Here is a 14,213-nt window from a genome sequence, read left to right on the forward strand (position 1 = left end):
GGTTTAAAAAATGCTTCTATGGGGCTGGGGATTTAGCTCAGTGGCATAAGCACCTGCCTTGCAAGCAGGCAGTCATGAGTTCAATCCCTAGTACCGATAAAAAAGAAAAAGACAAAAAAAAAATGCTTCTATGTGAATTTCTCCATGTATATCTATCCTTTCTGTATTATAGGGAAAAACAAATCATAAGACAGCAAAACGAATTCCTAGAAAAACATGCAATGAAAAAGACACATAAGACCACAATATTAGGTGATCTACTGTAGTTACTATGCTTTCTCTTGTTATTTTCAATAGACTTGTCCACTTCATCAGGCTTAATATAATTAAGCATAGCATTACATAGCTATTTTTATAAAAACACAACTTTGAAAACATTGTAGGACTTGAGGGCTGTTAATAATCAAAACCGGTATGAATATCTTTTACGTCTTGTCATCTTCAGAGTAGTTGCCTCTACTTTTAGACTTGATACTGTCAAGCATACCAAATTTGAATAAAATCAGCTAAGGCAAAAACCATGTTCTAACAAATCAGATTCAAATAAGATCAGTCATAGTAAGACAATGTAAGTAATACAGGGTTTCAGTTTAAGTTAATAGAAAATTAAGGATAGTTACCATGGTATAATCTGCTATTTTTGGGTTAAATGTCTATGCCCTCAAATCTGATATGAGTGGACAGACTGGAACAAAATAAATTCAAACTAACAGAGTGATAAGACTACTGTGACATTTAAATCCTGATTCACTATTAACAATGACCTCTGCCTTTTTTTTATTTTAGTGTATCAAGGCTATCTATATTAAAGATTATAGCTTGCCGTCTCTGCTTGTTGTCTGCTACTCCACTTTACTGCTATAATTTGTCCACCTTACTCCCTCATTCCACTGTCTGTCCCATTCATTGAGGGCTCTCTGCCACTGTTGCTGGAATCCTGGTATCCTTTCCTCTCCCTCTCTCTCTCTCTCTCTCTCTCTCTCTCTCTCTCTCTCTCTCTCTGGAATGTCCTTCAGCATTCTCTGTAGGGTTGGGTTGGTGGCCATGAACTCCCACAATTCTTCCTTGTCTTGGAAACATCTTATTTTCTCTATTAATTTTGAGAGAGAATTTTTCTGGGTATATCAGTCTTGGTTGTAAATTATTTTCTTTCAGGTCTTGGATAATTTCTCCCCAGGCTCTTCTCAATTTGAGAGTTTGTGTTGATAACTCTGTTGTTATTTTGATAATTTTTCCGTTGTAGGTAATCTGCTTCTTTTCCCTGGCTGCTTTTAGTATTCTGTTCTTTTGGTGGATTTCTGGAACCTTGATTGTTATATGTCTGGTTATAGATCTGTTTTGGTTGTAGGTGATTGGAGTTCTGTATGCCTCATTTATCTGGATATCATTTCTTTTTCCTATGCTTGGGAAGTTTTCCTTTAATATATCTGTGAATATTCTTTGTAGTTCATTTTTGGTTATTCCTCATGTGCTTTATTCTTAAGTTATGTATCCTTTTAAGATATGCATCCTTTTGTCATCTTATAGCCTTTGAATTGTTTCTTTCTGGTTTCTCATTATTTTTAAGAGGTCTTTTCTTTCAAGATCATATATCATAAATCTCTCGTCAAGTCTCAAAAAGCTAACTTTAGTTTCTGTCAAGGCTTTTTGCCAGGTTTCAATGGAGTTTTTAGTTTCCTGGTAATCTCTCTGGATCTGTTTCTTGTATTCTAGGTTATGTTTAAATTCTTCATCAGAGGTTTCTCTTTCTTTTCTGATTTCCTCTATTCTTCCATCTGTGTTCTCAGGAGGGGCTTATCATTTCTTTAATTAATCTCTTTATATCTTGCCTCACTTAGATCAGAAGTACAGTTTTAAATTTGTCTATGAGGTCATGAAGGTATTTTTTTTATATCTGCTGATGCTGTGTCTAGTATTGGATGGTTACTGTGCTGGTTCTCTTCTGTATTTACTTCTCCTGGGCTTATTTTCCCAGGTTTGGCAGCTGGAGATTTTTTTTTTTAAATTTCTATCTCTTGTCATGTTTCTAGTTTCTTTCAGATTGGTGTGTCCTGGGGCTTTCTGGCCCTCTTAGTATTGCTTAGGGTCTTTCCGAAGTGTGCTGACTAGAGTTTTTGCTTCCCTCCCCAATTTGCTGTTATCTGAGGTAGGCAGGGATGCAGGGATGGTGTGGGCTAGCCTCCAGCCTCTGTGCCAGTCAATCCTCAAGTTAGGCTGTACCTTGTGGACATCACAGAGTCACGACTATTTTGTATCTGCTTATTGGGTCCCAACCAGAGGCGTGGTTCAGCCCCAGCAGACCCTGCCAGTTCTCTCTGCGCCAGGAGTGGCTGACTGATGTCACTGTGGCACCAGGCTCTGCCCAATTCCAAGATGTCCTCCACCAGACCTTTCTGTGCCAGGGGTGACTATCTGATGTCACCACGGCACTAGGCTCTGCCCAACTCCAAGGTGTCCTCCACCAGTCCTCTCTGTGTCACTGATGCTGCCGTGGCACTGGGCTCTGCCCAATTCCCACAAGACCCAGTCCCTAGTACTCACCAGGACTCAATGCAGATCTTCCTCTTGGGTCCACTGCACACTGCGCCACGTGTCTTCACTGCATTCCCAGCACAGTGTAGATAGGTCAGAAAACTGTGTGGTGCCTGGCTTTGGAGCCCCAGAGCTTCTCCAAGTTTCCTCCGGTGCAGCCAGCTGGCTTTGGCTGCTTCATGGGGCCCCAGGTCTCAATTGCCAGCAGTCGCTGAGAGCCAATACAGATTTTCTCCTTAGATCCACTGCTCACTGTACCACGTCCTCCTGTTAAGGGTCCAGGATTCTCAGACTCCCATTATCCACAGGTGTAGTCTCAGCACAACCTTAGATCGTCCGGGTGCGCCTAGTACAGCGCAGAACAGGGCTCAGTGAACACATCGGGCTTCAGCTCTCCACCTGTGCTTTTCCTTCCTCTTCCTAGTTTTATTTTTCCCTTCAGTTACCGCCTTGGTTAGTAAGAATTGTTATCCATTGGTCTGGCCCTCTCCATTGTCATATTCTAGCATCTGATCTGATTTCTCTGCAGAGACTCAGCACCCAGCCCCCTAGCAAGCCACCATTTTCTAACTCCTTGCAATTCTTTCAGAAAATAGGACACTCCTCAACTCATACTATAATGCTATTGATGTCCTGACACCAAAATGAGACAAAGACGTTATAAAAAAAGTAAACTCAATCAATATCCTTTATGAATGTAGACATAAAAATCTTGATGAAATTAGTAAGCTGAAGCTGAATCTAGTAATATATAAAAGATTAATAATACATCACTGTATCATAGTGGGGAGTGGGAGATTATCACAGGTGTGGGCTAATGTGAGGCCAGTTCAAGAACATGGAGCGCCCGAGGTGAGCCACGTGATCAAGCTGCTCCTGTGCCAAGAATGCCAGGTGCCCAAGGGGAGCGATGCAGACACTTGCCAGGCAGAGGGCTTTCAAGGGACAACAGTGTATAAATAAATGGGAAGCAGTTGTTGGATGTTTCCTTCTCTCCCATCAGGAGAGGAGGCGCCACCTGACCTCAGCTTTCGGCATCTTGACTCTTGCTTTTCTTCATTCTCCACTGTCCCTTCTGGAGTTTCAAGCACTGTGCTAGTTATGGCACATCATAACCAAATGAGGTTTATTCTTGGACTATAAGGCTCATTAAGCCCTGAAAAAGCAGTTACTGTAATTCAGCACACCAACAGATTAAAGCAGGGGTCAGCAAATTATGACTGGGCATATGGCCCAAAGGCCAAATCCAATCTGTGTCTGTTTTTGTAAATAAAGGGTAATGAGTCACAAGCTATTTTCACACAGTGCTGGCAAAGTTAAGTCACTGAATAGAAGTCCATGAGAACTGAGTAAAGAGCTGAACACACTCATGAGCCACAAAGACTAAACTATTAACAATGTGACTACTATGGCTTGTTTTTCACTCCTGAAACATATCTGATGCCAAATGTGTAGGGTCACAACAGACAAGTCTCTAAGATTACAGGTGCCAACTGGGTGTCACCTCACTCAGTTCCAATACTTACCTACCTGGAGTTCATAAGGAACCCCTTAAGTTAAGGGCTTAGTCTCTTAAAAACACCTCACTCGGATTCCAATAACAATTCCCGGCTTCCACTATTTCTGACTAGCCAGCCTATGAATCAGAGATTCCCAAACCCCTTCCTCGGATCTAAGTAATTTGCTACAACATCTTATACAACTCACATACTCTTTCTTCACATGCAAGGCTTAGTAGGGTACAACTCAGGCGTGAGCAGGTGCATGAGAGGCATAGGGCAATGTATGTGAACAGGGGCACCAGGCTTTCATGTCCTTGCCTGTATGTCTACCTAACCCAGATGCTTTCCAAACCTTTAATTAGGAGTGTTTATGGCAGCTTCACTGCCTGCATCACTGCCATGGAAGACAAGCTCAAACTTCAGCCCTTCTCCCCTTCTTGGAAGTTGAGGAAGGGCTAAAAATTCCCACTTTCTAATCATATGGCTGCCAGGAGTGGTGGCAAGTACCCATAATCCTAGCATGTGGGAGACTGATGTAGGAGGAACAAAGTGAGTTCAAGGCCATCCTGGGGTACGTAGTGAGTTCAAGGCACCCTGCACTACATAGTGAGAAGCTGTCTCAAAACAAACACATGAATTGTAATCACATGGCTGGTTCCTCCAACAACGTAGGGCCTCCAAGCATCACTTTATCAGCCAAAGCTCAAGTACAGTTCAAACGGGTTCATTATGAATAACCCATGACATTCCTCTCATCTCCATCATTTGGAAATTTCCAAGGGTTCAGTTCTGTGCCAGAAACTGGAGGTGAAGAACAAATAAATATTTCTTATATATCGTAATTTCGTGCTGGCCTTATGAAAAAGTTAGCCAACTTGGGAAAAAGAAAAATTTATACAGTCTTCTCAACAGATTTTTTTAAAGAAAGAATACTATCCTCTCTGTGTGTGTACCAACAAACCAAGAATAGAAGTGAACTTCCTTATCCTAATAAAGGGTATCTACAAAAAACTTACAGCTCACATCTGACATGGTGATACAAGACTAAACGCCTGCCCCTCCAACTGGAAATAAGACAGCCAAATCTGTGTTCCCCACTCCTCTTTACCATTATACTGCAGATTGTAACCAGCACAAAAAGCCAAGAAAAATAAAAGTCAAAGAAATGGGAGTAGAAAAAAGTTAAATCTTACTTTTTTATTTCAGTTTTTGAGACTGAGCCAAGAGCCTTTGGATTAAATTATATCCCCAGCCCTCTTTATGCTTTATTTTGAGACAAGACCTTGCTAAATTTCCCCGTCTGGGATTGAACTTGAGGTGTCCTGCCTCCGCATCTCTGAGTGATGGGATTACCGGTAAGTACCACCATGCCCACTAAAACTCTCTTTATTGAGAGATCACAGAATTACTATGAAACTCTCAAAGAATCTATCAAAAATTACTAGATCTACTAGGGCTTAGCACAGTTAAAATATAAAAGATTAATAAATAAATTTTAATTCAAAATAAAATAAAGGGCTGGACACTAGCTCAGTGATAAAGCACTTGCCCAGCATGTGCAAGGCCCCTGTTTTGACCCCTAGCATCACGGAAAGAAGGAAGGAAGGGAGGAAAGAAGGAAGGAAGGAAGGAAGGAAGGAAGGAAAAGGAAATAAAAGCTCAAGAAAATAGTTTAGAGGTAAACAAGGGCTGAAAGCGGGTTCTATATCCTAGACTCCTACATTGCTTAAATTATAAATTCTATTTGTTGAATATAATTAGATACTAACTGCATTAGATCCCCAAATTTTGTAGGCATAGATTTTGTTATGCTTTATTTACATTTTTAAAAATCCATTAAGATTATAAATCAGTTAAATTTATAAGTACTAGCAATGAACAACTGGAAAACAGAATTTCACCACAAGTACTATTTAAAAGTGCACCCAACACAAAAAATGCATAACTATAAATCTAATAGAGGAGATTCAACAGGTATATGCTAAAAGCTACAAATACTGATGAAAGATCAAAGCAAACCTAAATAAATGGAGAGATATGGCTAACTGATGCACTGGAAGATGCAATATTAAGAAGTACATTTTCACCACTTTGACCTATGGACTCAATGTAATACCAATCCAACTTTCAACACAATTTTACATTATCTATTATGTCCATCCTTTTGATTTGACTGACTCTGTTCTGATATGTCACATTTGGTTCTACTCTCTTCAAAAAAAGTAATAAGAACTGTGGGAGTAATAAAACCCGAAATGTGTAATTGTCATTGTACAAAAGAAAAGAAAGTGTTCTAAAGGTTATAGCTGCATATATGCTTAAGTGTATAAAATTAATAACCATATTATTGAGTTTCATTGGATCATTAAGCAGTACTGTTTACAGTCACACTGTTTGAAAGTCCACTTTATATGCTCTAATTTTGTAACTTGAACAATTATTTCTAAGATAAGAATATGTAATCTACTAACTAGTGATTTCTTACTGTTAATTTTTTAAATTTTGTATTACTTATACCCTTTTTCTGGTTTTTTTTCTCCTTAAATAAAATTAAAAAAAAAAAAAGAAATCAAACAAGACCCTCCCATGGGAAACAGGCAACCAACTGGACAACATGTTGGAATCTGGCAGGACGGGCCTGAACTAGGAATGGCAGTGACTTCAGTTGGTTACTCCTTTCCCAGAGCAGATTGGTGGGATTTACTTGGCCTGGGTCATGCCCCTGGCCGAGACCCAATAAGTCATCCGAAACTGATTCCATACACGCAGCACACACTAACACAGTGAAGTCCCGGCAGGTTGACTGGCCTGGAGAGGAGGGGCCGACATACACCACCCCTGCTTGCACCTCAGGGACCAACAGCAAACTGGAGAGGGCAGAAATCCCTATCCAGCGCACTTCAGAAGAACCATAACCAACAAGGAAAGGGGCTGGGACCTCCACTATACACCTGTATGGAAGAAACCAAAAACATGATAAGAGAAAGAAATAATACAAAGCTCCCAGCCCCAACCCTGAGAGTATTGATCCAGGAGAGGTAAATACAAAAGAGATTGATGGCTGTAAACATGTAATATCAGACATGGCATCAGCAGACATAAAAGAGTTATCTTTGGGACCTCATAGATGAGTTCAAAACTGAAAATATTAATTCAAGTAAAGCAAGATAAAAGTAGCTTAATAAAAGAAATGCTAGGCACCTCTTAAGAAGACACAGACAAAAGAATGGAGAACACAAAAAAAGGAGAGAAACATTGGGTGAAAAATATAAAACCTAGGATACATGAAGCAGATTCAAAGAGATTACCAGGAAATTAAAAACTTCATCAAAAGCTGGCATAACTGCTTGTAAGAAACTAAGGATAGACTATCAAAACTTGAAGACAGGTTTGCAATGTGTGATCATGAAAGGAAAAGTCTCTTAAAAATAATAAGGAAATAGGCAGTAACAATACAAAGGCTAGAAGATGACAAGAGGATCTATAACTTAAGAACAAAAATGTGAATAAAGAAGCAGGAGTAAAAACAAAGGAAGTACAAAAGCTATTCACAGAAATAATTAAGGAAAACTTCCCAAGCATAGGAAAAGGAAATGATATTCAGATGTATGAGGCATACAGAACTCCAGCTACCTACAACCAAAATGGAGCTACACCCAGACATGTAATAATCAAGATCCCAGAAATTCAATAAAAGAACAGAATACTAAAAGCCATCAGAGAAAAGAAACAGATCAACTATATAGGAAAACCCATCAAAATCACAGCAGACTTCTCGACACAGATCATCAAATCAAGAAGAGCTTGGAGTGAAGTATTCCAAGCTCTGAAAGAAAATAACCTCCAGCCCAGACTGATGTACCCTGAAAAACTGTCTCTAGTAATTAATGGACAAACAAGATGTTTCCAAGACAAAGAGGAACTGGGTGAATTTGTGACCACCAATCCAACCCTACAGAGAATACTGAAGGACATTCTAGAGAGAAAGAAAAATAAACAAGGATTTCAGGAAGGGTGGCAGACAGCCCTCAACAAATGGGGCAGACAGTGGAATGGAGAAAAGTAGACAACCAATAGCAGAAACATAGCATAGCAGAAATGAGGCAAAGAAGGTTGGCTGTAATCTCTAACACAGATGGCCTTGATACACTAAAAAGAAAAAAAGAAACACAGGCAGAGTAGATCAGTATGTAGGGTCCACCGAGATGCTCTAAATAGGAAATGTTATTAACCTGAAAAATGGTTTATGGACCAAAAATCAAATATGAGAAAACAATGCTCCATGTGACAGGGAGCCAGAGAGAAATAGGGGCAACTCGACCAGCACCTGCAGATAGGTTGGCAAGATGGGATACTTATGTGCAATAGAGAGCTACTCAGCTATAATGAAGGAAAACCCTGAGGCTTTTGTAGGTAAAGGAATACAACTCGAGATCAAGTCCAGGAGTGAGAAGGTTTGGAACCACTTAAAGAAATAGCAGATTGCCCCCTGCCAATCTAAAAACTGAGGGAGTTGGTGGGACCCAAAATTGCACAGTGCACCCTGTGGGAGTGAAAGGGAAGGAACTGTCTAAAAAAGGAAGGCAGAAGGTACTGTTGATAGTGTATCAGGATTTAAAACCCACATTGCTCACACCACTCTGTTTAGATGGACTATATTCTGTTCCAGATGGTCTACTTGTACTAGATTTGAGGGCACAGACAGCTATTCCAAAAAATATCATGATATATTATGGTTATCATCGTTAATTTCCTATTAACTTAATCTGAAGCCATGTATAACTTATACTGTTTTATCATGACTGATCTTAGTTGAATCTGGTTTGTTATATTGCTGTTTTGTACTGACAGATTTTATTCAAATCTGTTATGATTGACAGTATCAAGTCTAACAGTATAGGCAACTACACTGAAGATGACAAGACTCACTAGGATACCAACTCTGGTTTGATTATTACCTGCTTTTGAAGTTTTACACTGTCTACAATGTTTTGTTTTTATTAATATTATTATGTACTGCTATATTCAATTATACTCTGCCTGAAGATATGGACAATTCTATTGAAGATAACAAGAGACAACACAGTAATCATATCACCTCGTACTGTGGTTTTATATGACTTTTTCGTTTCATGTTTTTATAGGAATTCGTTTTGTTTTGTCTTGCTATGCCTTGTTTTTCCCTCTAATACAGAAAGGATAGAAATACATGTAAAGACTCATGCATATGTGGAACCTATAAACAGTTTATGAGAACTGATTATATAATGCATGATGAAATGAACTGCTTTGAAAAAAAAGAGACACTACAGTACCCAGTGCTGATTCTGTAGCATCGTGATGTGAAATCCAGCAATACTATTATTCTTTGTTCAGAGTGATTTTAGCCTGTTTTGTTTTGTATAATTTCAACATACATGAAGGTATGGACAGCTATTTTGAAGAAAATGAGAGACACTATGACAGCCATTGTTGACTTCCATATTGTCTGGTCTTGAAGACCTAAAACACCTTGCTCATCCTGTTCAGATCAGTTCTATACTATGTTGCTTGTTGTGAATTCTCTGTATGTGAAGATATGGGCAACTATTCAGAAGAAAACAAGACAATACGATAGACAGTGAAGATCTCTGATTGTCTTGCTTTGAAATTTATGTCTCATACATTGGTTTCTTATATTCTGTTTTGTTGTGTTAATTTTACCCTCTTTAAAATAAAAAAAGTAAAAAAATCAACCAATAACAAGTGCTGGTGGGGCTGTGGAGAGAAAGGAACAGTTCTCCACTGTTGGTAGGAAGACAGACTGTTGCATCCACTATGGAAATAAGTGTGGAGAGTCCTCAAAAAACTAAGATTGGAGGTTCCATTCGACCAAGCGCTTCCCCTTCTGGGTATCTTCCAAAAGAATTAAAAACATCATACCACAGCAATATATGTGCATCCATGTTTCTAGCAGCCCAGTTCATAATAGATCTTGGAAACAACCTAAATGCCCACTGATTGAAGAATGGATAAAAAGATGTGGTATTTCTATATAATGGAATACTGTTCAGCCATAAAGAATGGTAAACAAAACGTTTTTATAGCTAAATGGGTGCTCCTTGAAAACATTCTTATTAGTGAAATAAATGTCACGCATGCATAATCATCACATTGTTTCATTAGTATGATAAGGAAAAACACATATTTTGTCCCAGAGAGAATGACTTCAGCCAAGCAATGACTCAGGCCACACCTGCCTTCATTTTTAACTAACCCACTGTGAGCCATTTTGAGTTGACTTTTGGATGTTTTAAAATTTTTTTGATGTGCTACCTAAGGAGTTTTTTTGCATGCGGACATCCAATTATTACAATATATTTACTGAGGGTACAATCCTTTCTCCATTTAATTGCTTTTGCATCTTTGCCAGGAATAAAATATCTGTTACGTGAGTATCTATTTTGGACCTTTATATTGGTGGTGGTTTGTCTATCTTGCTATCAATGTCATTTTGTCATGATTGGTATAACTTTGTAATAAGTCATGGGACTGGAGAGAGTTGGAGCTTAATTTTGTTCCTTTATCAAAGTTGTTTAGACTATTGTGAGTCTTATTTTTACAGAAATGTAAGAATCGAAATGTTAATCTATATGAAAAAGATTTTTTGAATAAAGAATTATAGAGAAAAAAAACAAAAAAAAAAGTCAGTCTTACAAGGAATCCATTAGAGTGCATAGACAAGGTGTGCAAAGCCCACAAGGAGAGCAAGATGAGACAGAAAGCAAATTAACTGCTGACAACAAGTATTGGAAAATAAATGTGTAATTTAAAAACAACTTTTCTCCCTCAAAAACATAAAAATAAAAGTCATCTGGTAGCTGATAATGGAAACACTAAGCTCATGAACAGAAAGAGAAGTTTACTGAAAAAAATAATTTCATGTTAAGCTACAAGGAACTGGGCTATTGATAAAGTAAAAGGGAATCAAAATAAAAGTGGTTAGAATATTTGCGAATGCATCAAATACATTCTGGTGTCCTTACCCACCTTAGTCAGGAGGACTGACTATCTTGCAACTTCTGACGCTTCCTCAATGTGAAAACGACCATGAAATGTAAATGTTTTGAATAAATTCAGGACATTGAGGCAGCCACAACAGCCTTGACTAAAGACACAAAAGGAATGTTCCAGAACTGCTCCAGAGGTGCCAGAACAATGCGATACATCTGTCTGAGGGAGACTAATGGCAATGTCTTTTACTACGGTAAGTTTTTTAAGGAAAAAAAAATAATATTTGAAAATGTGAAGAAGAAAAAAAGAGAAACAGAAAAGAGCTCTTCAAAAAGTTCCATTCTAATGAAGCACTAAAAGGTTACTGTGTTCCTAGAGGAATGCCTCACTCCCCGAGCCATGGAAAGAAAAGGCAATCAGGGCTGCGCGTTTATCGGAAGACAGCACAGGCTTGCTGGGGGAAAGCCATGGGACCGACTCGTGGGCAGCAGATCATTTCCCTTTGCCAAAGTTTCCAGCTAACTTTTAAAGGATATTCAACTTTTCACAATACTATTACAGAAAAATGAGAACTGTAAGTTTAACTGAAGGAAATGTAAAGAAAACCTTTCTAGACTTAGTGTGTCTGGCAGTTCTTAAGGTGCTAAAGATATCAAAATCATGAGCGCACACAAAATTGACCCAGGAAATTTTGAGCTCACCTGGCACCATAGATCCAGAAAGCACAGATAATGTTAGAAAAAATCAAAGCCAGCAGGATATTTTAAAAACAAACTACTTATCCTGAGCAGGTGTATGTCAGGCAGACATAGATGAGTCAACATTCAACAATCAGAAGCAAGGATGAAAAACATTTTATCTTAAACATACATGCAACTCTAACATTCACAGGTCACAGGGTCTTTATGTGATGGTGGCGATGATGAAGAAACCAGTATGCAACTGTATAAATAAGGGCATCCTGTGACTTACAAATATTTTTGAAATTCTGTATATCACAGGAAGTACTTGTTCCCTGAGCAGAAGACTAATATGAACATTATGGCTTTGGTAATTTGGAATCAAGAAAATAGGGGTAGGTGGGATGCATCCTACTACAGTTATTTATTCTACTTTTTCTCATCCTATTAATTTTGAAGAATTATTCTTACTATACAAATTAAAAACTATGCAGTAAAAACCCAACCAGGATAGATTCCCAACTTTGCTGCCTTTGGAACCACCTAAGAGCTCTATAAAATCAGATTCTCTTGCCTCACAGAGCGAGTTCAGGCTGTGGACTAAAGAGCCAAGGGTTATTTCTCAAACAAGCTTTTAAGGCATTTTGTTACCAGCCAGTTCTGGAATGCCTGTTATGAGAAATATCAAGGCATTTGGTACGTCCCTTCTTGAAGCTTTTTCACTATCTATCACCACAGATATAAAATTTGGCATAAAAATTAATGTTAAAATCATTCCCTAATAACACATGTCATGTCACCGTAAAAAGAATGTGACAGGGACTAAGTGCTACACAAATTGAGACCCCAGAGGTCAGCAGCAGCCTCCATCTGGAGGCAGCCCCTGGCAGCTATCAGGAACTCAACTCATCCCCAAACAGATATTTCAGGATAGAAGAACTTGCAGGCCAAAGTCACCACTGAAGAAACTTCCCAGAGAGGATGAACTCACAGTGAAAGCAGAGACAGTGAAGTGTGAATTCGGGGAGGAGTCCGGCAGGTCTGGCTCTTGCAGGAAGGAGCCTTTTGTGATTGCTTCAAGATCCAGCTTGGCATCAGACTGTGGGGCCCCTTGAACTTTGGGTCAAGGATGGCCTGTGAGAAACAAGGAGCCACAACGGGTCTCTGAGGCCTGGGGTGCCCCAAGGGGAGGATCTGAGCCCTACACTGCTGCAGCACGAAGCTTCAGAACTCCCTAAAACACCTCAGGTCCAAATGACAGTGGGTGCAGGCAGCTGTGATTGTACTAACTGCGTCACATCCACAACAAGCTGCCACTGCAAAGACAGAGCTTTAGGGAGTAGGGCAGGCTGGAGGAAGGGCTGTGTGCCAGCAGGCACGCGCTGCAGCAGCCCGGGGACACTGATTTCCACGAGCTAACCACCAGCCTTCCAAAAACGATCGCTGTGTTACAGTAAGAAAATATCAAATGGTAACTTAAACTTGGACTATGAGGAAGGTAAGAAACACCCTTTCTAGGCATGCTCTAGGATGAGCTCAGCAGTTTACTGAGAAGACGCATAGAAAAGGTGAACGATTAAAACTAACTTAGAGAATACATCACTGAGGAAGTGGAGTCACTGAGTGGGAAAACTGCTTTCTCCTGGAGCAGACCACTTAGATTTTTTTTTTTTTTTGAGTACCTCCACTTATCCCATGCCCTGTCTGCAACCCAGAGGAAAACAGCACTGCAGTGGGAGCCATAGGCTTTGCCTAAGGATACACAGATGAAGCTCTGGCCACCAGGAGCTCATGCCTAGGGGGACAATGCATCCCACAGAAAGGTTACAGAACCCTGCCCACTTTGCCCCTCACCCCCTTCACCTCACCAGGGAAGAAGAGAGCTGCTCCTCTCACCACGGAAGCAGACCCTGAAGAGATGGTCACACGGCAGGGGAGAGCACTGGAGCTCAGTCTCAAACCTCAGGCCTGTTCCTGCTCCCCTCCATGACCTAGGAAGCCAGGTCCCAGGGAAGGAGAGTGGCACTCCTCCCAGGGCCACTCAAGGCCTGGACCTCTTTCCTGAACAATGCATGCAAAGAATGATGCATTCCGAGAGGTCAAGGCCAGTAAAAGCACCAGCTTCCAAGACAGGAAGTGACAAGGGCTGGGGCTTTAAGAGTACAGAGAATATGGGTGGGCAGACAGAGTGACCACAGAGTCAGGCCCGAAATGGAAGGGTCCTTCAGCCCACAGCACCCTCAGACTAAACAGGACACCCTTCATGCACCCAGAAGAGCCCCATGAAGCAGATGATGGAAGCAATTTGTGCCCATTTCTCAGGCATCTCACCTTCCCATTGCTAACCCCCGTGGGGACAGGTGTGGCGACAGGAACTCTGGCTGACCCTCACTCTATCACTTGGCTTCTTGGGCCAGTTTTCTCCTCAGTTCAAAGCAAAAGTCAAGTGCGTCTGTTTCCTCCAGTCCTAATGCCTAAGAAGCTAAGAGAAAATCCCAGGAACCCA

The 14,213-nt window shown here is 40.2% G+C and overlaps 1 protein-coding gene across 1 annotated transcript in view; it reads right to left on the reverse strand.

The window, feature by feature from the left end:
• Mylk (myosin light chain kinase) overlaps positions 1 to 14,213 on the reverse strand; it is a 274,928-nt gene that overhangs the window by 256,667 nt on the left and 4,048 nt on the right. The window lies entirely within an intron of this gene.

This window comes from Cavia porcellus, unplaced genomic scaffold (assembly GCF_034190915.1).
Source record: "Cavia porcellus strain 051 isolate PalLab524CR breed Dunkin Hartley unplaced genomic scaffold, mCavPor4.1 scaffold_15, whole genome shotgun sequence".
Taxonomy (NCBI): Eukaryota; Metazoa; Chordata; class Mammalia; order Rodentia; family Caviidae; genus Cavia; species Cavia porcellus.